This window comes from Lepus europaeus, chromosome 4, assembly GCF_033115175.1.
Source record: "Lepus europaeus isolate LE1 chromosome 4, mLepTim1.pri, whole genome shotgun sequence".
Classification (NCBI taxonomy): Eukaryota; Metazoa; Chordata; class Mammalia; order Lagomorpha; family Leporidae; genus Lepus; species Lepus europaeus.
The window spans coordinates 31,600,519-31,626,126 of record NC_084830.1 but is presented as its reverse complement, the minus strand read 5'-3'; positions in this window follow the sequence as shown (position 1 = coordinate 31,626,126).

Genomic DNA, 25,608 nt, shown 5'->3' with positions numbered 1-25,608 from the left:
CTAATGAAAATTACCTTAAAAATAACACAAGCAAAAAGATTTGTTAGTTTTGTGTCTTCTTTCTAAACCTCAACACCTATGTAGAAGAGCAAATGTGTTGCTCTTTTTTAATGTATTGCTCTTATTTAATGTATTCCATAATAATAATAATAAATTGTATATAATGACAATGTCATCCATATATTTCATAGTTGAGCAAAAGCATAGGACTTTTATTTATAGAAGATAGCCTTAAGTCCTTCCAAAATAACTGAATAATTACAGCGTATTATATTTTTCTCAATAATGTAGCTTCCTTATATTTGCTATAATTATATCTGTATTATGTATAAAAGTTATTTCTTAAGAAAGTCAATGAAGCTAAAGTTTAGTCAAATGAAATTTAGAGGATTCAAACAATTTGGCAGTAAAATCAATGGTATTAAAAAAGGCCCATTTACAAACCATCTTCAAGACACTACACAATGTGTTAAAGTAATTATTTGAACAATTTTATCCCTAACAATATAATATTTCTTTGCACTGAATCCAAGTATCATCTGAAATTCATTTTATAGTAAGCATTTCTAGGATGGTTTTACCTTAAGCTGTATTTAACAAAATCATTAGTGTGTGACTAACACAGAAATGTCAAAAGCTATTAAAATACTTTTCCAATTTTTGATATTGGCAAATACATCATGAAAGGATAGGAAAATGCTTACATAATACTTAATGAAATTCATCTTTGAATAAATCATTTAGGTTAGACTGAACTTTATTATTATTATTATTATTAATATTTATTTTTGACAGGCAGAGTGGACAGTGAGAGAGAGAGAGAAAGGTCTTCCTTTTGCCGTTGGTTCACCCTCCAATGGCTGTCGCGGCCAGCGTGCTGCGGCCGGCGCACTGCGCTGATCCGATGGCAGGAGCCAGGTGCTTCTCCTGGTCTCCCATGGGGTGCAGGGCCCAACCACTTGGGCCATCCTCCACTGCACTCCCTGGCCACAGCAGAGAGCTGGCCTGGAAGAGGGGCAACCGGGACAGGATCGGTGCCCCGACCGGGACTAGAACCTGGTGTGCCGGCGCCACAAGGCGGAGGATTAGCCTAGTGAGCCACGGCACTGGCCTAGACTGAACTTTTTTTTTTTTTTTTAACTTTTATTTAATGAATATAAATTTCCAGTGTACAGCTTATGGATTACAATGGCTTCCCCCCCCCCAATAACTTCCCTCCCACCCGCAACCCTCCCCCCTCCCGCTCCCTCTCCCCTTCCATTTGCATCAAGATTCATTTTCAATTCTCTTTATATACAGAAGATCAATTTAGTATAAAGATTTCAACAGTTTGCACCCACATAGAAACACAAAGTGAAACATACTGTTTGAGTACTAGTTATAGCATTAAATCACAATGTACAGCACATTAAGGACAGAGATCCCACATGAGGAGCAAGTGCACAGTGGCTCCTGTTGTTGACCCAACAAATTGACACTCTAGTTTATGGCGCCAGTAACCATCCTAGGCTGTCGTCATGAGTTGCCAAGGCTATGGAAGCCTTCCAAGTTCACCGACTCTGATCATATTTAGACAAGGTCATAAAAGACAGAGTGAGGATAGTAACCAATGATCCTAAGAGTGGCATTTACCAGGTTTGAACAATTATACAGCATTAAGTGGGGAAGAGGACCATCAGTACACACATGTTGGGAGTAGAGCCATTGGTCAAGTGCACAGTGGCTCCTGTTGTTGACCCAACAAATTGACACTCTAGTTTATGGCGCCAGTAACCATCTTATAGACTGAACTTTTAACCTACACTAAGTATTATCAATTTTTGCCAAAGAAAGTTAGTGACCACATATCATTATTTCAAAGCCAAATGTTTCCTTTATTTTTAATATATTACTTTTCTAAATATACTTAGTGCTTTAAGTGGTATGTTATGTATGATCATAAAAATGAGAATATAATAACATTTAGTGGCAAGAAAAATCCATTAAGCCTGTATAGTCTTATACTACCTTTTTACTCAGTAAAATTTCTTCTATTGCTATACTTTTTAAAAAATACAACTTTATTCTTAATTCATTCTCATGTCATTACTTTTTGTTGTTGTTGTTTAGTTTCTTCCCTTTTGACCCACTGTGTTAAAAAATTCTTGTAGAAAATAATTTGTCATCAAAATCATAATGAATTCAATTTTCCTTAACCCAGACCTTGCCATGGCTTGCTATATTGCAAGAGAAACTACCTGAAAGGTTAACAAGGGTCACTTCTGAGAAGCCTGACTGGATTATTACAGCTTTAATTAGATTAGCCAAAATTCTTGGTGAATATTGCTCAGCAAAGTATTCTTTAGTAGAGGAAATTATGTTCTTTTAAAAATTCCTTATTCAAGAATACAATCTATCATTGCTAAATACAAAACCACAGATTTCAAATTATACAATCAGCTTAGCTGGACTTTTCCAATTACATTTTATATTTATTATTTATATGTAGTTAACTATAAGAAATCAATTTCTGATTTTTCAATTTGTCTTAGGAAATCCCTCAAATAGAACAGAGTGATGCAAACATAATTGCCTGCGCTCAAACAAGAGTAAAAAATACTTTAAAACTATTACAATCAAATTATTGATGATAAAACAATAAATGCCCTAAGAAATATTTAATTGAAATTCTGTTTAAAAAACAAAGAAGGTTTGGATTTAATTTCCATACCTGTGTTTCTTTAAAATAGTCATTGGCAAGATCTTCCTTCAAACTTCTAGGCATTTGTCAATGCTTATATTGTACTTTTCTGATAGCTTTTTTACTGTATGCATGTTTCCTTTCTTTCTAAATGAAAGGTTTATTTATTTATTTAAGAGAGAAAGAGAGAGAGAAGAGAGATTGATTGATTTTCCATTTCTTGTCCATTTCTAAAATGATGACAACAGCCAGGGACAACTCAGGTGGAAGCCAGGTCCCAAGCACTCCATTTGGGTCTCCTCCATCAGTGGCAGGGATTCAAGCGTTTGAGCCTACATCTGTGGCTTCCCAGGTACATTAGCAGAGAGCTGGACTGGAAGCTGAGCAGCCAGGATGGAAATCCACAACTATGATACAGAATGCAGGCAGTCTAGTCGCTACACCAGAACACCTCCTCTCTACATATTTTCTTTGGTAACTGCATCCTGTTATCTTAAGTAAGAAAAATATATTTGCTCCTAATATTATCATTTTATATTATGCTTTTTGTTTCATAGCTTTTTTGGTTAGGATTCTACTTGGAGTCCTTTATTTTTTTTTATTAATGTGTTGTGTAACTACAATTTTGTTCTTATAAACAGAACTTGCATAATTCTCATTTTAGATGGCATCCACGAATTTTCCTGAGAAGAGGGATATAATTGTTTAAATATTTCCTTTGATATTCTACCTTTCCATTGTAAAGAACAAAGAGAAAATAAAGTATAAAAATAAATATACAGAGCTTCATTAGTATAATAATATTTAATGAAAATTCAGTATAATTAGAGTCACAGAAGGAAAAATTAATCATAAATTCAGGACAACAATTATATAACTTTTTCCAAGTGTTATGAAAAATAGTTACTCAGAAATAATGAATATCAATGAATTCCATCCATAACAGAATAAAGAAAAAATGTTAAAAATGTATGTAAAGAATGCAAATAAACAGCCAGATTAGGAAAAATATTATTTTGGTGTTAAGGATATAAGAAGATTTCTCATCAAAAAGAAGCAAAGTCAAATATCATTAAAATGGGTAAAGAAGACAAAGGGGCACAGAACGCTGTGGCGCATGCCTGTAGTCCCAGCTACTCCAGAGGCTGAGGCTGGAGGACCTCTTGAGTCCAGGGGTTCTGGGATGTCCTGTGCTATGCGGCATCAATATGGTGAACCCCAGGGAGCAGGGGACCACCAGGTTGCCTAAGGAGTGGTGAGTTGGCCCAGATAGAAACTGAGTAGGTCAAGAAGACAGAGGGGAAGAAGAGAAGGAGAAAATGTATTATTATAAATATTCTTACTACTGAAAATATCCTTCAAAATTGAAAGAAAAATAAAAACATTTTCAGATATACAAAAAAAAGTTGAGATAATTTATCAACAAAAGATCTTTATCCTAAAGCATTAAATGAAATTACTAAAATTTAAAGTCAATGATATACAATGAAAATCCAAGTTTATATAAGAATTTGAAAACATAGGATATGTACAATATGTAGTTAAATATAAGAAATCAATTTCTAATTTTTCAATTTGTTTAAAACAGAATTGTTCAGATATTGTATCATATCAAAATATCATATATAATAATTTCAAATAAAACAGCTGTACTCTGAATGAATGATTACAAATGATAAATAAAATCAAATAAAATCAAAATACATGCAGAAATTTGTGTATAGGGAACTCAATATAGTAGATATATCAAATATTTTCAAAGAAATCTGTAGACTTAGTATACTTTCTAGCACAATTTCAGAAACTTATTTTTTGCTTTTTATAAAATCTTTATTGAAAGGAAGATCTACAGTAACTATCCAATTTTCAAAAATGTAGGTAATAAAATATAACCTGACAGAGTATTTGAAAGGACTTAACATACATTCTGTATGTTTTCATTGACATAAACTTCTTGAAATTACAAAAGTAGGAAAGCAAAACGCAAATATTTGGTTTCTAGGTTTTAGATAGTTAGAAAGAGAATTTGGCCAGAAAATCTGTTGAACATAGGATGTGTTCAGTGGACATTAGAAATATTGGTTTCCTGATTGTCATATGGTTTTGCAAGGTCTTATCCTTGGGTGAAATTAGGTGAAAGGTTTACGGAATTTCACATATTATATTTTACAATCATATTGGAATCTACAATTGTCTCAAAATAAAGAAATTAAAAATGCATTTATTAACTAAATATCTCAAGGCTTAACGTGCCATAACAGAGGAGGAAAAAGTAAACCACAATGAAATGTTGTTTATAAACAGACAAATTTTAAAGAAAATGGCACTGACTGAAAAATATATCTTGCTAACAGGAAATAAAATTATACCCATGTAACAAAGGGACTTTAAGGGAGACTTTAAGAGGGACTTTAAGACAAGCAAGAGCACTATTACATAAAAGGGAAGCTACAAATTATTCAATAAATGAGGATTGTAACTGCAAATTTTCATCATTAAACAGTTTCCAAATGAATGAAATGAAAACTGACAGAAATAAAGGGGAAAAATACATCAAAAATAATAGTTGGTAACTTTTAAAATCACTTGATTTTTATGTAATTTATGTAAAATAAATATTCATAGTTTATGTATTCAGTTAAACAAATTTCACAAATGAATGTTGTCATGTAACTACCATTCAAATTAAAATATAAAACACTTCCATTAGCCACTAAAATTTTGTCATGCTGAAATGTAATATGTCTATTCCAAGACAGAAAACAAGTATTCTATATTCTTCCATAGATTAGTGTTGATAGTGTTGATTGTTCTAAAATGGCTTGTGTGTTAAATAATTTAATATTTACTCTTTTATTTTGCTTCTTTTAGTCAGCAAATTATTTTTTTCAATTAATTCTTTTAATTGTAGGGTGCAATTCTCCTATATAAATATAACACTGTGTTCATTCTTTTACTTCTGAAGGGTGATTTGAATTACTTAAGAAACATTTAAAGTTAGTAAAACAGTATTTAAAAAAGTGAACATAGTTGCAGAGTTTTCATTATCTTTTTGAACACTAAGTAGAAAATTACCATCATCAAGAAAGTGTTTATTGGCATTGGAATTAAAGAAAAAATGAATCGATAAGAGTTCAGAAATCGGTGCCAAAGAAATTCAATGTCAGGAAAAAATCTTTAAGAAAAATATCTTTTAACAACAAATGGTTAGATAAGAAAAAATAATTTGAGATGAAACCTTTTTTCATGTACTTTTTTGACACAAAGTTTAAAAAAAAAATGAAGCTTTTGTAAGAAGGTAAAGAAGAATATCTTTGCAATCTTGAAATGAACCCAAATTCTGTAGGGCACTAACACTAAATATGAACAAAAATGTGATAAATTAAACTCCATCAAAATTAGCAACATTCCCCCACTGAGAAAGTATCTGTAAACTATAACTGAGAGATAATATTCATACTTATTTAGACAAAGGGATTGTATATGAATATAAATACAACTGTTACAATTAAATTTTAAAATATCCAACAATTCAATCAAAAATTATGTAAGTACTCAAAAGACATAGCAGTTTCTCTATATTTAATATGGAAAGATAAAAATGACAGAACCACTTTGGAGAAATGTTTGATGGTTTTCCACAAAAGTAAACATTCATGTACTCTGTTCTGACATTCTATAAAAGTAAACATTTCTTTTAAAATAAAGATTTATGTATCCTCATCCATTCCAAAGTAGTACCCAAGGAAACAAATATATAAAATCTGCAAAAATCCTTTTACAAGAATGTTTATAGCAAATTTATTCATGGAAACTCTGAACTAGAAATAGTCCCAATGAATGTTAACAGACAATGGGACTATGGATAAACTTTTTTTTTTTTTTTTTTGACAGGCAGAGTGGACAGTGAGAGAGAGAGACAGAGAGAAAGGTCTTCCTTTTCCTTTGGTTCACCCCCACAAAATGGCCACTGTGGCCAGCACGCTGCGGCCGGTGCATTACACTGATCCGAAGCCACAAGACAGGTGCTTCTCCTGGTCTCCCATGAGGGTGCAGGGCCCAAGGACTTGGCCATCCTACACTGCCTTCCCAGGCCACAGAAGAGAGATGGCCTGGAAGAGGAGCAACCGGAACAGAATCCGGTGCCCTGACCGGGACTAGAACCCAGGGTGCCGACGCTACAGGTGGAGAATTAGCCTAGTGAGCCACGGCACCAGCCAGTTATTTTTGTATTCTGAAAATAATGTTATAAACTCAGTTATTTCCCTAGCTGATTAGATTTTCTATCACCTTAGACAATTCAATTAAACTTGGTTGCCTGCAAATTCCTTTCTAGAGGAAGTAAAAGCAAAACACATTTGGTCATACCTTGCTGCTGGTGTCCCCATGCATGTGCTTTCCTAGTGAGACCGCTACTGTAAGCATTTACTGTGCTACTTTAATATAACCAAACATGAAAAAATATTGGTATAGTTCAAATTTGGCAAATGATTTTTTCTGGCAGGCTTACTTTTTAAAATGAAAATAAATCAAAATCTAAAATCTGATGGCCACTTTGACAATCTGACTTAGAAACATAAGTGTGTAAGAGAAACTTAAAAGTTGTAACATAGCAGTATTTTATTGTCAAATACTACCAGACCATAAAAAGTACTGTTGTTTCAGCAAATAACATGGATTAATCTCAAGAACATACTGAGTAAAAAGTTCTCAAAATTGATCAAGGATTTAAACATACGACCTGATATCATCAAATTACTAGGGAAAAGATTGGGGAAACTTTGAAAGGCATTTGCATAGGTAAATATTTCTTGGAAAAGACTCCAGAATCACAGGTAATTAAAACAAAAATAGACAAACAGAATTACATTAAACTAAGAAACTTCTGTACTGCAAAGAAAACACTCGGTAAAGTGAAGAGGCAATGGACAGAATGGGATAAAACATTTGCAAACTGTGCAATTGATAAAGTTGTGATATCCACAAACTATAAAGAGCCCAAGAAACTCTTCCACAAATTAAATAATTCAGTCAAGAAATGCACAAAGGACATTTTTCAAAGGATGACATACAAACGTTCAATAGACACATTAAAAAATGCTTAAGATCACTAGCCATCAGGGAAATGAAAATCAAAACCACAATGAGGTTTCACCTCACCCCAGTTAGAATGGCTCTCATACAGAAATCAAAACAAACAATAAATGCTGGTGAGGACATGAGAAAATGATATCATAATCCATTGTTGGTGGGAATTTAAACTAGTGCCGCTGTGTGGAAGACAGTATGGAGATTCCTCAGAAATCTTAAAATAAACCTACCATATGACTCAGCAATCCCACTCCTGGGAATTTACCCAAAAGAAATAAAATCAGCATATAAAAGGGTTTTCTGTAGCCCATGCTTTTTGCAGCTTATCACAATAGCAAAGAAATGGAATTAACACAGATGTCCATCAACCGATGACTGGCTAAAGAAAATGTGGTCCATATTCATGGAATACTACTTAGCTAGAAAAAAAGAATGAGATTCTGTCTTTTGGATGCAAACTGGATATTACTTCATGCTTAGTGAAATAAGCCAGACCCCTCCCAAAAAAAACAAAAACAAATATCATATGATTTCCTTGATTTATGGTAACTAATATACAGAATATAAACTTGTAATACATGTGAGAAAAATTGACATTTTGCAATTTGATTATTGGTTATAGCTCTTGTCTATACTCTTGAGGAACAGTGGTTTTTCTACTAACTACTTTTAAATTTTTTACTTAGTGGAGGGCTAAACTTGTGATTATAAGTTAAACTGGTAGAATGTAATTATAAAAATTAAAAAAATAAAAAAAGAGAGGAGGATAGAGTGTGAGAGCATTGCTCAGGAGGAAGGTCGGATGGGAAGTATCTTTGTGTTCTTTAATGTATATATATGTAATTCCTTAAATTTGTTCACCTTATATAAATTAAAATAAATAAATAAATAAGTACAAATATAGCACAGATTCCATGATTGCTTGTATAATGTTCTCAAATGAATTTTTTTGAAATGCTGTTTATTGAGATTGTAATCAAGAGAGAGCTTTTGATATAGAATAAGAGGCTTTTCTGCAGTGATTTCTCTAGCTAGAATGCATTAAGTTGAGTAGGATAGGTGAGTGCATTTGTCAAAGTTTATAAATCTTCACGCTTTAGTTCTGTTCATCTCACTGTATATAATCATGTGCTAATAAAAAAGGAAAAAAAAAACCCACATGTTATATGCAGATAATGTATGAGGCCACAACAGAGAAGTTTTCATAGGATTAGAAAGGATGACAAATGAATATAAATTGTTAGAAATCAAAAAGCAAATGAAACACGAATTTAAGAGGACAAGAAATACACATAAATACAGCATCAGTTACTGGGAAAATATACATAAACTCAGTTCTCTTCCATAGAATAAACTGCTGCAGTTGGTGTGTTTTTAAGGTCTCAGTTTGGAAAAAGCAGTCCCTGTGTCTTGTAGGGGTGATGGGAATCAGATTGCAGGAACCATCACTGCTGCTCCTCAACATCTGCATTGGAAGGAAGCTGGAGTCAGAAGCCAGAGCAGGGAATCAAATCTGGGTACTCCAACACAGGTCACAATGCTCCTGGAATTCTTTTTTTGTTTTGTTTTGTTTTTGGAAATTAAAGATAAATTTATTTTGAGGTTCACACATAGCTTTTTCATGATGTGCATTTTCAATGTGCTCTTTGAAGCCCCCTCACGTTTTTATATTTTATTTTTTAATTTGTTTATAGAAAGATTTTATTTAATAAATATAAATTCTGTAAGTACAACATTTGGATTACAGTGGTTCTTCCTCCCATACCTACACTCCCACCCCCAAAGCATCCCACCTCCCATCCCATTCTTCATTAAGATCCATCCTCAATTATCACTATATATCTTTATAGACAGAAGATCAACTTCAAACCAAGTAAGGATTTCAACAGTTTGCACCCACACAGACACGCAGAGCATAAAGCACTGTTTGAAGACCAGTTCTACTGTCAATTCCCATAGTACAACACATCAAGGACAGAGGTCCTACATGAGGAGCAAGTGTACAGTGACTCCTGTTGTTGATTTAACAAATGACACTCCTTTTTATGAAATCAGTGATCACCTGAGGCTCTTTTCATGAGCTGCCAAGGCTATGGAAACCTCTTGAGCTCACAAACTCTGACATTATTCAGACAAAGCCATAATCAAAGTGGAAGTTTTCTCCTCCTTTCAGAGAAAAGCACCTCTTTGATAGCCCCTTCTTTCCACAAGGATCTCACTCACAGAGATGTTTCATTTAGGTCATTTTTTGCCATAGTATCTTGGCTTTCCATGCCTGAAATGCTCTTATGGGCTTTTTAGCTAGATCCGAATGCCTTAAGGGCTGATTCTGAGGCCGAAGTGCTGCTTTGGGCATCTGTCATTCTGAGTTTGCTGTGTGTCTTGCTTCCCATGTTAGATCGTTCTCTCCTGTTTAATTCTATCAATTATTATTAGTAGACACTTGATCTTATTCATGTGATCCCTTTGACACTTAATCCTATCTTTATGATCAGTTACGCACTTAAACTGATCACTTTAACTAGTAAGATGGCATTGGTACCTGCCAATTTAATGAGATTTGGAGTCCCATGGCAAGCTTTTAGCTTTACCCTAGGGGTAAGTCCGAGGGAATGTGTGCAAAACTGTACATCCTGTAATTCATTCTTTTAACCTGGCTCATCCCTGGCTATTGCAGCCATTTAGGTGTTAAGCCAGCAAGTGGAAAGTTCTTTGAGATCCCCACCTTTCAAACAAATAAATAAACAAATTTAAAATAAATTTTTAATTATCAAATATAGAAACACACAAATGTAATTAGGTATTGCTATTCAATAGGATTCATTTGGACTATTACTGTTTATTTGATTTATAAATATTTCTATGTAAGTGTAACTAACTCTCCTTGCAATTATTCATTTGCTTTTTACATTTCTGTTTCTCACAGTTGAACTCCATTGGCAGATTATCCTGTATTTCTATCCTTTGGGCACCAGTCCAGGAACTCCATTCTGGTTTCTCACATGGGTGTCAAGGCCACAAGTATTTGGGCCATCACTTGCCATTAACCAAGTGCATCATCAGGATGCTGGATCAGAAGCTCAGCAGCAGGGACTCCAACCAATACTCCATTATGGAATGCCTGTGCCTGTGTCAAAGCCACATCTCAACCTGCTGTACCACAATCCTGGCCTCAATCCAATATTTCAGAAATTAGTAATGAAAAAAAAAATGATGCATATGATTGGCTGTGGCTTTCTGTAATGTCTGTTACATCCTGAAAGGTTTTCAATCCTTTTCCGGGCTTTGGTGCAAGAACATTTTTGCTAACTATTTCCTACATTTCCTTGATAATATCCCCACAGTTGTTGGGTCCAATATCTGAGAGAAATATCCAAGACTGTCTCCAGCCTGATAAAGTTCTCAGGATCTCTTCCTCACTCACTGCTGATTCATTTTTGTTGTTTTTGAGTTCATCTGCTTTTAATTCTTCCTTCATCAAGCAACCATTGCATTTGCTGTGCCATTAGCCTTAGTAGACTCTACTTTCATTTCAGATTTCCAATTTCTAAGAAAAAAATACAAGTGTCATTTGCTTCCACTAGCACTTTCTTCTCAATACAAATTGTTTTATGAACCACCCAACTGCATACTCTTCTCCACCTATTGGTTACACTCCAATCACCCTACTTATAATGTATTACTATTTTATTTTTTCTCAAATAAATATGCATCTGATCTTGTGTTCTTTTCAATTCTTTTTTCCTAATTTTTCATGCTTCTGCTGTTATAGTTATTTCATAATCCCCCTCTCTCTCAAGGTTTATTATGTCATCTGGAACTTCTCCACCACCATCAGTTGTCTGACTCTTTTCTAGATTCTCTCCCATTTTTTTTTTCACTTTATGCCTTTAAATAAAACTTGTATCTCCTTAAAAATAGCTCCTTTTATTCTATAATGTGTAAATCTTTAACTACACTATGTAAACATTACTTTTTAATATTTATATAACCAGTATTTTTCCAATTTGAATATGCCTTATAATTAGAGGAATTGAAGCATAAGGCAGAAAAAACATGGTCATATAGTATGTAATTAAAATAACCATTGTTTAGTGTATTATAAGGTTTTGCTTTGTAAGAAATAAACCACTAATGAATATAGAAATAAATAAACTTAAAAATTCAATAGACAAGAAGTAAATGATATAAACTATAGTCACGTAGTAAGGAAAAGTAATTAGTGAAATTTTTATCTGTATGCTGTATTAAGCTGTAAAATATATGTAAATATATGTAAACAGACATATAAATATAAGCATATATACAAATATATATAAAGATATAGAAAGTATTATTTATATGGATATATTTTAATTAATCTCATTCATTATATGTCTGTACACATATAGAAGTTAATTACCATTTTCATTTTCGGTAAGATATTTAGCAAACCATTGAAAACATGAGGGTTGTCATTTGTGGTTAAAGAATAGTAAAAATCTAATCTACCTTGTATACAATTTACATTTATTCATTTCTGAATTGATTTTTACATTAACTCTTTTTTAAGGATTTGTTTATTTATTTGAGAGGTACAGTTACAGAGAGAGGGAGAGACAGATAGAAAGGTCTTCCATCTGCTGGTGCACTCCCCAAATGCCTGCAATGGTCGGAGCTGGGCTGAATCAAAGCCAGAAGCTTCTTCCAGGTCCCCAATGTGGATGCAGGGACTCAGTCACTCAGGCCATCTTCTACTGCTTTCTTTCTTTCTTTCTTTCTTTCTTTCTTTCTTTCTTTCTTTCTTTCTTTCTTTCTTTCTTTCTTTTGACAGGCAGAGTGGACAATGAGAGAGAGAGAGAGAAAGGTCTTCCTTTTTTCCATTGGTTCAACCCCCAATGGCCGCTGCGGCCAGCGTAATGCACTGATCCGAAGCCACGAGCCAGGTGCTTCTCCTGGTCTCCCATGCAGGTGCAGGGCCCAAGCATTTGGGCCATCCTCCACTGCCTTCCCGGGCCACAGCAGAGAGCTGGACTGGAAGAGGGGCAACTGGGACAGAATCCAGCACCCCGACCGGGACTAGAACCCGGTGTGCCAGCGCCGCAGGCGGAGGATTAGCCTATTAAGCCGCAGAGCTGGCCACCTTCTACTGCTTTCCTAGGCCATAGCAGAGAGCTGGAAAGAAGCAGAAGAGGGGCCTGCGCCACAGCCCAATAGGCTAATCCTCTGCCTGCAGGGCCGGCACCCTGGGTTCTATTCCCGGTCGGGGTGCTGGATTCTGTCCCGGTTGCTCCTCTTCCAGTCCAGCTCTCTGCTGTGGCCTGGGAGTGCAGTGGAGGATGGCCCAAGTCCTTGGGCCCTGCACCCACATGAGAGACCAGGGGAAGCACCTGGCTCGTGGCTTTGGATCAGCACCATGTGGTGGCTGCAGTGCCCCAGGCTTACTTAGCCTACACCACAGCAGTTTTCCCTATATTAACTTTTTTTTTTTTTTTTTGATAGGCAGGCAGAGTTAGACAGTGAGAGAGAGAGACAGAGAGAAAGGTCTTCCTTTCTGTTGGTTCACCCCCAAAATGGCCACTATGGCTGGAGTATTGCAGCCGGCATGCTGCGCCGATCTGAAGCCAGGAGTCAGGTGCTTCCTCCGTGTTTCCCACGTGGGTGCAGGGTCCAGACACCACTGCCTTCCTGGGCCACAGGAGAGAGCTGGGTTAGAAGAGGAGCAACTGGGACAGAATCCGGCACCACACCCGGGACTGCAGGCGGAGGATTAGTCAAGTGAGCCACGGTGCCAGCCCCCCATATTGACTCTTAATGGATTAATTATGGAAACTTATTGTGCCTCCACTTGCACTCATAACTTTTTTGTTTATATTAACAACAAAGTCTAAATACTCTTTCTTGATTACAATGAGGATCCATCCTTCTAAAATTTCTCCTTGATTTAAGTAATATATATACAACATAATATATAAAGTAGTTGCATACTAAATATATTTATGTATAAAATAATTATGGGAATACAATGACAAATAAGGTACAGTCTTCACTCTTACAGGTTTATCATCTGAATCACTTGTATTAACTTCCTGGAATACAAAGTACGAAAAAAAACCAATCTTATAAAAGTCCAATCAGAGTATTATATGGACATAGAAAAGTTGTCAGTTAATGCTTAATGTGGAAGATCCATGATTATTATGTCATTAACTTGTGTCACCAGTAAACTGAATTAAACCATTTTCACTCACCTAATGAAGCTTAATGCATCATAAACATTTCCTTGATTAAGGATTATTTAATAACTATAATAGTATCAGAGACTTTCATTTAGCTAACACTATTATGGAACCATCTTAATTATGAAAATAACATAAGCTTTCAGTGAATAACTCCAAAGAGTGTATTAGGATCCCAGTTCTGCTGATACAAACTCTATATCCTTAGCAAATAAATTTCATATTACCTAATTTCTCACATGTAAATAAGACTATCAGTAGAGATTAGAGTTTCATTTTGTATGTATGCCTTCTAGGGAATTCCTGTTGTACTAATAAAATTCTTAATTTTTATTCATTGATAAATTTATATATACACAACAGAGTACTATCCCGTCACTAGAAATGCATGGAATTCTGCTATTTACGAAAATCTGGTGTTCCAGGAAGATATTAATCAGAAATAGAAAAAAAAATCAAAGAATCTCGATTATACGTAGAATCTTAAAAAGTTCATCTCATATAAGTTCAGGGTGGAATAGAAGTTGCCAGTAACTAGGACAGTAAGGAGAAAGGGAGAAGGGCAGGGTTTGGAGACAGGCACCATTTTGCAGGTACATAGGAGGAATAGCGTCCTTTGGCCCAACAAAGTAAATACAGTTTACAATAAAACATCATCTACCTCAGAATAGTCACCATGAAGGAATCATAAAACCAGTGAAAGAATAAGTAAGAGTGAAAATGTTTATTTAAACTATAAATAGTTTAGCACAGCCAGGTATATTTGATGTGAAAAAGAGCACAGCATTTTTTCTAAATTCCATTTGTGCAAAGTTTTTCTGACTGATTTTAAGTTCATTGAAGGTAACTTGCTCTTCCTAGCTGGTTTTTATTCTCTTTAGACTTGGCATTCAGGATTTAAAATTTTATAACTGTATACATATTTAAAAATTTTATGTCTTTACTCATCATTCTTGCATAGAACTCACGCACTGTAAGGTTTTGCTCCAATAAATGTTGACTAAAATTGTTTTTTTACATTTCTTTTGAAGAGTAAAGCCATTCTCCAGCCCCCCAAAAAATGACTTTAGTTATTAGTTTATTTTAATCATTTCTACATTGTTTTCCCTTTTTCTGGAATTTTCTCACTTGCTTTATAGATGCCCTGGTATTAGTTAAAAAGTTTTGCTTTATGCTTTGAGAAGGAATTCTACCAATGAATCTTCTGATTAAATTAATTAGATCTAAGAACTGACTATGATACTTTCATCTACACAGACTTTATTTTTGGAAATGTTGATTTGGACCACATAAACTTTATTATATTAACTTTGTTATTCTTAAGATTATTATGATTGCTTATATTGTTTTTGTTTAGTAGTATCACCATTGTGGCCGGCGCCATGGCTCAATAGGCTAATCCTCCACCTGCGGTGCCGGTACACCGGGTTCTAGTCCCGGTCAGGGGAACCGGATTCTGTCCCGGTTGCCCCTCTTCCAGGCCAACTCTCTGCTGTGGCCAGGGAGTGCAGTGGAGGATGGCCCAAGTCCTTGGGCCCTGCACCTGCATGGGAGACCAGGAGAAGCACCTGGCTCCTGCCTTCGGATCAGCGCGGTGCGCTGGCCACAGCGGCCATTGGGGAGTGAACCAACAGAAAAGGAAGACCTTTCTCTCTGTCTCTCTCTCTCACTGTCCACTCTGCCTGTAAAAATAAAAAAAAAAAGTAGTATCACCATTGTATAATTGTTATTAGTTATATCACATAAGTATGCCTATATAACAATGATAATTCCAGTTAACTATAATATGAGCCATCTCTGTCATTATCATTAATTTTCTACAAGATATGGAATCAAATTTTTGACTTTAGTGATAAAAATAAAATAGGATGGTATGAAACTAACAAGCAGATTTGATATATTTTTGAGATTGATAATTCCATAAATGATACAAGCTGTTTTAATTGAACTTCTAGTCTGTCAGTGTGAGTTCAGAATTTTGCTCCAATAAATTTATATTGCAATTAGTTCCGATTGCAATTGGTTCCAATTGAACTTTCCATTTCTTGTTAAATTTATATCTGAATATTTTATCTAATATTACTAGTATATGTAGGAGTTTATCTAGCATTTTCTATTTTAATTATTTTGTGTTTATGACAATAATGATATGTTTTTATAGCACGGTAAAATAGTTATTGGTTATTCATAATCTATTCTTCTGAATTTTGTAGAGATATTATATAATAAACAAGGAAAATCATTTTTCTTTTACTTTTTAAATTATTTTGACTATAAATGTTTTATCATGTATGCTGCCTTGTCTGTAATTATATGCATTCAAGAGACTGTGAGAAGCAGAGGAGGAGAAAGACAGTTAACAGTGCTTCCATCTGCTAGTTTACTCCCCAAATACATGCAAAGGCTAGGGCTGAACCAAACCAAAGCCAGCAATTGGGATGTCAAACAAAATGTGACACAAGGGTGGCAGACATCTAAATATTTGAACCTGGGGCTTCCCCAAGTCTGCTTTGGTGGGAAATTGAAATTTGCCACTTAGATTCTAAAGTATATCAAGGACTATCCTTATATGTAATTATGCTGATTGGCTTTCAATCAATAATGATGAGTGTTTACAAAAGACTGTGTATGTTTATATTTTCTAAAGTTAATGGAATATTTACCATAAGTCCTTTCTGACTATTCAGTCCTTTAATTTTATTCATAGAGTTCTGAAATAAGAATATTTCATACAAAATGTAAAAGGTAGAGAAAAAGTTTAATAGTCATGTCATCTATAGTCTATTTTTAAAATTTTATTAATCAAATGCATATTTTTCTATTATCACTTTGCTGTGGGAGTGTTTCTTAGTAATTTGTTCATTGTAACGGAAAAAGAGTCTTCCATTTGGTGATATCTACTTGCAAAGTTTCATACAAATATGTCACATAATTAGGTGCTGGTGATATAGGACGCATCTGTTTAAAAACCAACATCAGTGCAGGTGGATTAAGTGCACAGTCAAGGAGTTTAATCAGCATATGCTTAGAGCATACTGCTAGAAGGGTTGCTCCATGATAGTGATGGCTACCTCCTGCAGGAATCAAACTTCAATATCATGAATCTTTAAAAATGTAATTTTGGAGTAATGTTAAAGGAAAAGCAAGCTGCATAATTCTTAATAATTTATTTCACAATTTAGTTTTCTAGAACTACATTATAGTACATTGGATTCCAACTGTTGTTTCATTGAAAAAAATTGATTAACTTAGAAATAGCTTTGCCATGGTTGCCTCTCTGCATCTTCTTCATAGTGAATACAGCAATATAAGTGTCTCAGGATCTCTGCAGGAAGTCAAATAGCCACAGCAGGAAGTCTTCACCATTAACAGCAACCATTCCAGTACTAGAAAGTATAAGGACATATTAATATTTTCAAGCTATTTTGGTGGCAAAGATCTCATCTGAAAATACTTCCTTGTGCTTCTCATTTTTTATTATTATATAAAGGGAACAAAGCTACAGTTAAACAATGTCCATTGTTGAGACGTGGACATAATTGATAAATATTTTGGTTCACTTACTTGAAAATATGAGCAACATAATTTTTAAAGGATTTTAATTAAGCTATTAAACACTGAATCAGAATAATTTATCAATTACTTTTATATAGAGTAATATTGACATGTATTTACTCTTATAATACTTCCAATATAATATTGATCATGGCAGAGAAGATCACAGTCTTTTAATACTATTGCAAGCCAGAAAGTAAGCTGTAAAACTAGGAAATATAAAAATCATGAGAAATAGTATTGTAATTTAATATTTTTCAATATTTATTTTTTGAAAGGCAGAGGGAGAGAGAGAGAGAGATATTTTTTCCATCTGCTGGCTCACTCCCCAGTCGGCCACAATGGTCAGAGATGGGCCGATCCAATTCCAGGAGCCAGGAGCTTATTTAGGTATCCCACATAGATACAGAGGCACAAGGACTTGGGCCATCTTCTATTTCTTTCCTAAACCATAGCATAGAGCTGGATCTGACAAGGAGCAGTCAGATTCAAACTGGCATCCATGTGGGATGCCAGCACTGCCAGAGGTGGCCTTACCCACTAAGTCACAGCGCTAGCCCTTTTAATAACAATTTGAAGCTTAACTATATTGCAATCTGAATTGAAATTTTCAATAAATTCATAATTTTTATCTTTTTTCTACTTTATTTTTTATTTTAAATATTTACATATTTATTTTCATTTTATCTGAAAGAGAGAATCTTGTGTCTTATGGTTCACTCCCTAAATGGCCCAGATCCAGGGCTGGACCACATCAAATCCAGGAGCCTAAACTTAATCCCAGTCTTTAATGTGAGTAACAGTGACTGAAGTACATGAAGCCATCATCAGCTGCCTCCCAGAGTGTCAGTTAACACAAATTTTGATTGGAAATAGAGGGACCAGGAATCAAACCAGGCATGCCAATATGTCCCAAGCAGTGACTTGGTTGATGGGCCAATCACCTGCCTATTGTTGTGTTTATTTATTTTAAAGATTTGTTTGTTAAATTAAAACAAAGTTATAGAGAGGAAAAGACAGAGAGAGATCTTCCATCTGCAGTTTTAACCCCCAAATGACTGCAACAGCCAGGGCTGTGCTAGGCTAAAAGCAGAGAGCCTGGAACCACATCCTGGTCTCCCACTTGGGTGACAGGGGACTGAGTACTTCTGTTGCTTTCCCATGTGCATTAACAGGAAGGTGGATCAGAAGCAGAGCAAGCAGAATGTGAACTGGCACTCACATGGGATGCTGGCGTCACAGTTGGTAGCTAAACCCTATGTGCCACAATGCCAGCTCTGTTTTATATGATGAAAATTTATAAGAAGTATTATGTAATATGCAATTAGCATAGGAAATGAATGTATTATATCCATATGCTAAAACCAGCATAACAAATTTGGAAAATAAATATAAAAAATACTTGCAAAAGGGAAATGGTTAAAATACTATTAATGACTAAAATTAATCATCTGTAATTTGAGAGGAAAAAACTAAGCTACAAATCTATACACATGAACCAACCCAAATAACTCCATGATGTTTCTCCACACCATTTACTTATTAATAAACATTCCTTTTCCTGAGTTTATCATTATTACTTTATCATCACAGGTAACATCTACCTGTTAGTGAAATTCATTTAAATAATATAGTATAGTTAGGCAATTTTTGTTTCTTACTCACTTTCTTTTATATATTGTTCTCAAATGTATCCTTATTTATGTTTATGTTGGTGAATCATTCTTTTTAATATAATGTGAAGATATTACAAATTGGTGACAAATATTTTGGTTTTTTGAATCTTAGACTATCAGGATAAAAGCATGTGTGAGGGGCCAACATTGTGGCACAGTGGATTGAGCTACCTCCTATAAGGCCAGTATCCCATATCAGAGTGCCCATACATGTTCTTGGCTTTTCCACTTCCATGTCAGCTCCATGCTAATGTGCCTGCAAAGGCAATGGAGGATGGCTCAAGTGCTTAGGCCCTTGCCACCTACATAGGAGGGCTGGATGGAGTTCCTTGTTCCTGGCTTTGGCCTGGCCCAGACCTGGCCATTACTGCTATTTGATCAGTGAACCAGTAGATGAAAGATTCTCTCACCTGTCTCTCTCTCAACTCTCTCTCTCTCTCTCTCTCTCTCTCACACACACACACACACACAAACACATTCTTGCTCTCTCTCTTTTTTCCTCTGTCTGTCAATCTGCTCTTCAGAAAAATAAAGCAATCAAAAAATACTGCTGTGAATATTACTATTTCATCATTTTGTGGACAAATATGTTCAATTATCTTAGGTATATACATAGGAGAATTCCTGGATCATGGGTAGTTTTGTTTGAAGTGGCTGAAAACTGCTGTTTATGGATTAGTTGTACTGCACTTTTGTTTCAATGAATTTCTTATTGATAAATAAAAATTATCCTGTATCATGTTTTGAAATATGTATACATTGTGGAATGAATATATGAAGTTAATTAGCATGCATTTTGACATGCATATTTATCACTTTTGTGATAGAAACACTCAAAGTCTACTGCACAGCTTTCAAGAACACAATGCATTTTTTTAAAGATTTATTTATTTATTTGAAAGCCAGAGTTACAGAGAGAAAGAGAGAGAGAGAGAGAGAGAGAGAGAGAGAGAGAGAGGGAGAGGGAGAGGGGAGAGGGAGAGGGTGAGAGAGGTCTTCCATCCGCTGCTTCACTCCCAGATGGTTGCAACGGCCAGAGCTGGGCCATTCTGAAGCCAGGAGCCAGGAGTACTTTCCAGGTCTCCCACATGGGTGCAGGGGCCCAAGGGCTTGTGTCATACTCTACTATTGTCCCAGGCCTCGGCAGAGAGCTGGATCAGAAGTGGAGCAGCTGGGACTTGAACTAATGCCCGTATGGGATGCCGGCACTGCAGGTTGCTACTTTACCCGCTACGCCATAGCGCTGGCCCCTACAATGCATTTTGAGGAATGTTCAGACTGCTTACCATAGTGATTCTACTGATTTATATTCCCACCAACAGCCTCTATATGCACATCCTCACAATGCTTATTATATTTTGTCTTTTTGGTAATAGTCATGCTAATACATAATGACTTTAGAGTAAATTAAGTTAAAAATCAGCCTTCTATACTTACATATTTACAGTTTCCAGTGATCTTCATTATTTCCTGTAGAGTCAGTTTTTTTATAAGAAAACATCTAAATCTCTCCTGAGGAAATGTTCAGTATTTAGTTATCCTTCACCTAAAAATGGCTTTATGTCTCTCTCACTTTTGCATGACAATTTTGCTGAATATAGAATCTGGCTTAGATAGATTTTCCTCTTCTTCCTCAGCGTGTTCCTTCCCTCTCTCCCTCCTTCCCTACCTCCATTGCTAATAATTTTTTGCCTTGGTTGTGTTTGTTTCCTTATGTTGGGTCTATTTAAATTCACCGAATTATTCTACTTCTCTATTGATTTTTCACCCAAAAGTTAACCTTTCAGAAACAGTGAACTCAAATATTTTTCAACTCTTTTGCTATCCCATTTATAGGATATGTATATAAGTGTTAGACTACTTGATAATCCTGCATAACAGGGAAACAGCATTCATTCATTATTTTTGCAACAGAATAATTTCTTTAAATATCTCTTACCTTGTCATTTAGATAATATTAGGACTCCAGACTTTGATGTCTTCCTTCCAATAGTGTTGAATTTTCTTGCAAGATGCAAATTTATCAAAAATTTTCTTTGTTTCATTGTTATGATTTGACATTTCTTAGAGATGGTTTACAGTACTTCTGTTCCTAGGGTGTAGTGTTTCTGGTATTTCTTCCAAGTTTCTGGGAATTAATGAAGTCTCCACACTTGGGTTGAGTCATAATTACAAGCCTATTTGATATTAGGTTCCTTTTTCCCAGTTTTCTCTCTTTAGAATTCAATGGAACTTCACCTGCACTCTCAGATAAATAAACCATGGAATTTTATACACATGTTCCTGGGTCTCTGTCCTGAGTATCTTCCTCCTCTTTAGTATGGTGCCCTAATAATTTCAGATGCTTTAGCAGACTCATCTCTTTTGGTTTTTTTTTCTGTTTTTTTTTTTTTTTTCCCCTCCTCCAGTGAGTACTCAGTTTGGACTCTCTGTCTCTGTAACTCTATCAAGAAATATTCTAGAGATAAAGGACCAGGTTGAAATAGTTGTCTCTAATTTCCTTGACACTGAATTTACTTTAGTTGAAGAGAAACATTTTGCTGACGGATATTTCCTCTAGATACTCTCTATGACTCATCCCTGTGTGTCATGAAGCCCTCACCACAGTCTCTCTGAAATATCATCACATCACTGAGCTCCCAACAAAACCTACTGAAGTTCATCAGCTCAGCTTATATCTTCACACAAGCCCGCATTCTTCCAATCCTCTTTTGTGTGTTTTCCCAGAGCACTGCCCACATGCTTCCTTCATACTAATCTTTTGGGAAACACTACCATGACAAGTTCATCCCTCAGATAATTCTTGTGAACACTGAATGATACATGTTAAAGACATTTATCTTAGTCAATAATATGCTCTCAATCATTACCTATCATTATTATTATATTTTTATTAATTACAATGTAACTCATGACTTTAATTTCTAGAATATTTTATTTATTTAAAATGATTTTTAAAAGTTTCATTAGTAATTTAAAAGAGAGAGAGAGAGAGAGAGAGAGAACTTTTCATCTCTTTATTCACTCACCAAGGCTCTACAAGAGTAAGGACTGGATCATGTGAAAGCCAAGAGCCCAGAATAAATCAGAACTAAATCTAGGTTTCCCATGTAGGTGGTAGGGGGACTCAACTATCTGAGCCATCACCTACTGCCTCCCAGGGTGAGTTTTAGCAGGAAGACAGATGAGAAAGAAAAGTTAGGAGGCTGGCATTATAGAATAGATGGTTAAGTCACTACGGATGCCACCATCATCCCATGTTGAGAAAGGCCATGTAATACTTGTCTTTTTTGTGCTCGCTATAAATAACATAAAATCTTGTCATTTGCAATGACATGGATGGAAATGGAGGGCATATTGTTAAGTAAAATTTTTATATATTTATTTATGTTATTGTAGGCCATCAACTAGCTTATTAGATGTCCAAAATTGCTGGGGTTGGACCATAGCTAAAACTGGGTGCCAAGGGAACAAAAATCCAGTCTTTTTAAATTGTTGGCAAGAATTCAATTACTTGAGCCATCACCACTGAGTATGAAGATCTAAATTGGCAGGAACCAAAGCAGAGTATCAAACCAGGCCTTCCAAATTGGTTTGTGGGTTGGTTAACTACAAGCCTAATGTCCATTTGAGAATATATTAATTTGTGGAGTTTATAAAATGGCAGATTACAAAACGAAATACTGGGCTAGGCTAAGGATAAATACTAAAAAAAAATTGTAGGAAGTGTACTCTCAAGGGAGATTTATAGGGAACCTGCACTGGAAATTCTACAAAAGGAAGGGGAATACCATGGACCTGTGTGGAAGGTGCAGATACACAGCATGAACATGGACACAACACACGATCGCAACAGCTGAGAGCCACAGCAGGTGCAGCCTGGAGACAGGTTAGACCAGACTGCAGCAACCAGTGGTGATATTGCCTGAGGGAGATAGTGGCATGAGTCCAGATTAGAGTTACAGGGGCCAGCAGTTACTAGCTATTACCTGAAGACACAGTGGAAAAAAGGGGCCACATTTATCTGTCCCTTTCCTCTACATGGTGGTGTTCACTGCCCAGATGAGAAAGAGTAGGTGCCATTTTGGGATTGGGTAATGGCTGTAGAAGCCTTTGTGTGTCCACACAGCAGCTGGCTGAGATAGAACACCATCTTCTCAACAGTACTGGCTTCATTGCTGTGGAGAGGGCACATTCAGCTGGTGACCCTTGTATATGCATATGATCCAGAGATTCTAGCAGAGGGGAAATCCACAGTTCCACCAACTTTGAGCCTAGCTTAGAGGATTGACAGATGGATGCCTATCCATGTGGGACTATGAGGTGGCCCTACCCTCCCAACATACCACAGGCTCCAGGGATCAAGCCGCTTAGGCAGAGTTGACTTATTGAACATCTAACTCTGTCAACTGGACAGGCTGGCAGGGCAGAGCAGAGCCTCTGTACCCAGAGACTATGAGAACCTTGTGTGCTGAGGCCATAGGGACTCATTGGCCACATGAGAGGGTGCAGGTTATACCAGGGTGTCCAGGCAATAGTGGGTGCAGCCAGCTCCACATGCTTGGAGCTGCTTGATTGCCTGGGCCCAGTCATTGCAGCTGGAACTGTGCTCAGGGTAAGGGCTGCACAGATCATTTCTGTGGTTCATAAAATGGTGTGCATGAATGTTGAAACCACTGGGGGCTAATACCAGGAATTGCTTAACTTGGAGGAGTGAAGTGAGGAGGTGATCATACAAATAGAGGTGACCGTTCCCCTTTTCTGTTAACAAAAGATCTACCATACTCAACTTGGATGTTACCACAGATACTCACTCAACCCTGGGCACTAACCAGAACTACCTGGCCACACCCACCATGCACCTCTTAGTATTTGGTGAAAGTGCAGACATTCCAATAAGCTACAGAGGAAAAGTTCAAAGAATAAAGCCAAAAGAGGGAAAAACAACAACAACAACAACAACAACAACAACAAAATGTAACTTCACAAATGTCTAAAAATAAATGCAGAAATTCAATAAACAAGAATAAGGAAGACACTATGACACTCCCCCCCCCCCCCCAAATGAACAAAGCAATTCAGTATTAGAATATGAAGAAGAGATTGATGAAATGCTGGGAATGGAATTCAGAATAATCATAGGATTACTCAAAAGCAATCAAAAACAAAATCTACAAACTAAAAAAAGCATAACATGAATGAAAATATTTCCCATGAATTTGAAATTTTATAGAGAAATCAAAATAAAATATTAGAAATGTAGAGTTCCATAGATCAAATAACGAATGTAATGGAAGGTCTAACAACAGACTTGGTGAGACAGAAGAAAGAATATGTGAGCTAGACAAGGGCATATCTTTGGTAATCTTTCTTTCTTTCTTTCTTTCTTTCTTTCTTTCTTTCTTTCTTTCTTTCTTTCTTTTGACAGGCAGAGTGGACAGTGAGAGAGAGAGACTGAGAGAAAGGTCTTCCTTTGCCGTTGGTTCACAGTCCAATGGCCGCTGTGTCCGGCACACTGTGGCCGGCGCACCACGCTGATTCAAAGGCAGGAGCCAGGTACTTATCCTGGTCTCCCATGGGGTGAAGGCCCAAGGACTTGGGCCATTCTCCACTGCACTCCCGGGCCATGGCAGAGAGCTGGACTGGAAGAGGCGCAACTGGGACAGAATCGGGTGCCCCGACCAGGACTAGAAGCTGGTGTGCCGGTGCCGCAGGCGGAGGATTAGCCTATTGAGCTGTGGCGCTGGCCCAGTAATCTTTCATACAGACAAAAAAAGCAATTAAAATTAGAAATTTAAAGACAGTGTTGGAGATTTATGGGATACTATCAAGTGACTGAACATATGGGTTTTAGGAGTTTGTGAAGGTGTGGAAAGAGAGAATTGACTAGGAGGCCTATTTAGTGAAATAGTTACAGAAAATTTCCCAATTTAGTGAAAGAAAGGGATGTCCAAGTACAAGAAGCACATATAATTCCTTATAGATATGACCAGAAGAGATCTTTATCATAATACATTGTAGACAAACCTTCTATAGTAAAAAATAAAGAAAAGATTGTAAAATGTGCCTGAGAAATTCCAAATTACTTTCAGAGGATCTCCAATTATACACAGCTGACTTCTCATTAGAAACCCTACAGTGTAGTAGAGAATGGTGAGACATAGTCCAAGTCTTAAAAAAAAAAAAAAATCTATCAACCCTGAATACTGCATGGTGCAAAGCTCTCATTTATGAATGAAGGTGAAATACAGACCTTCCATAACAAAAAGAAATTGAAGGAATTTGTCACCATTCATCCAGCCTTACCAATGAGGCTTAAGGCTGTGCTAAAAAAGTAACACAGAAACATGGTCATCACTATGAAAGAATGTTAACTGTGAAAATCTCC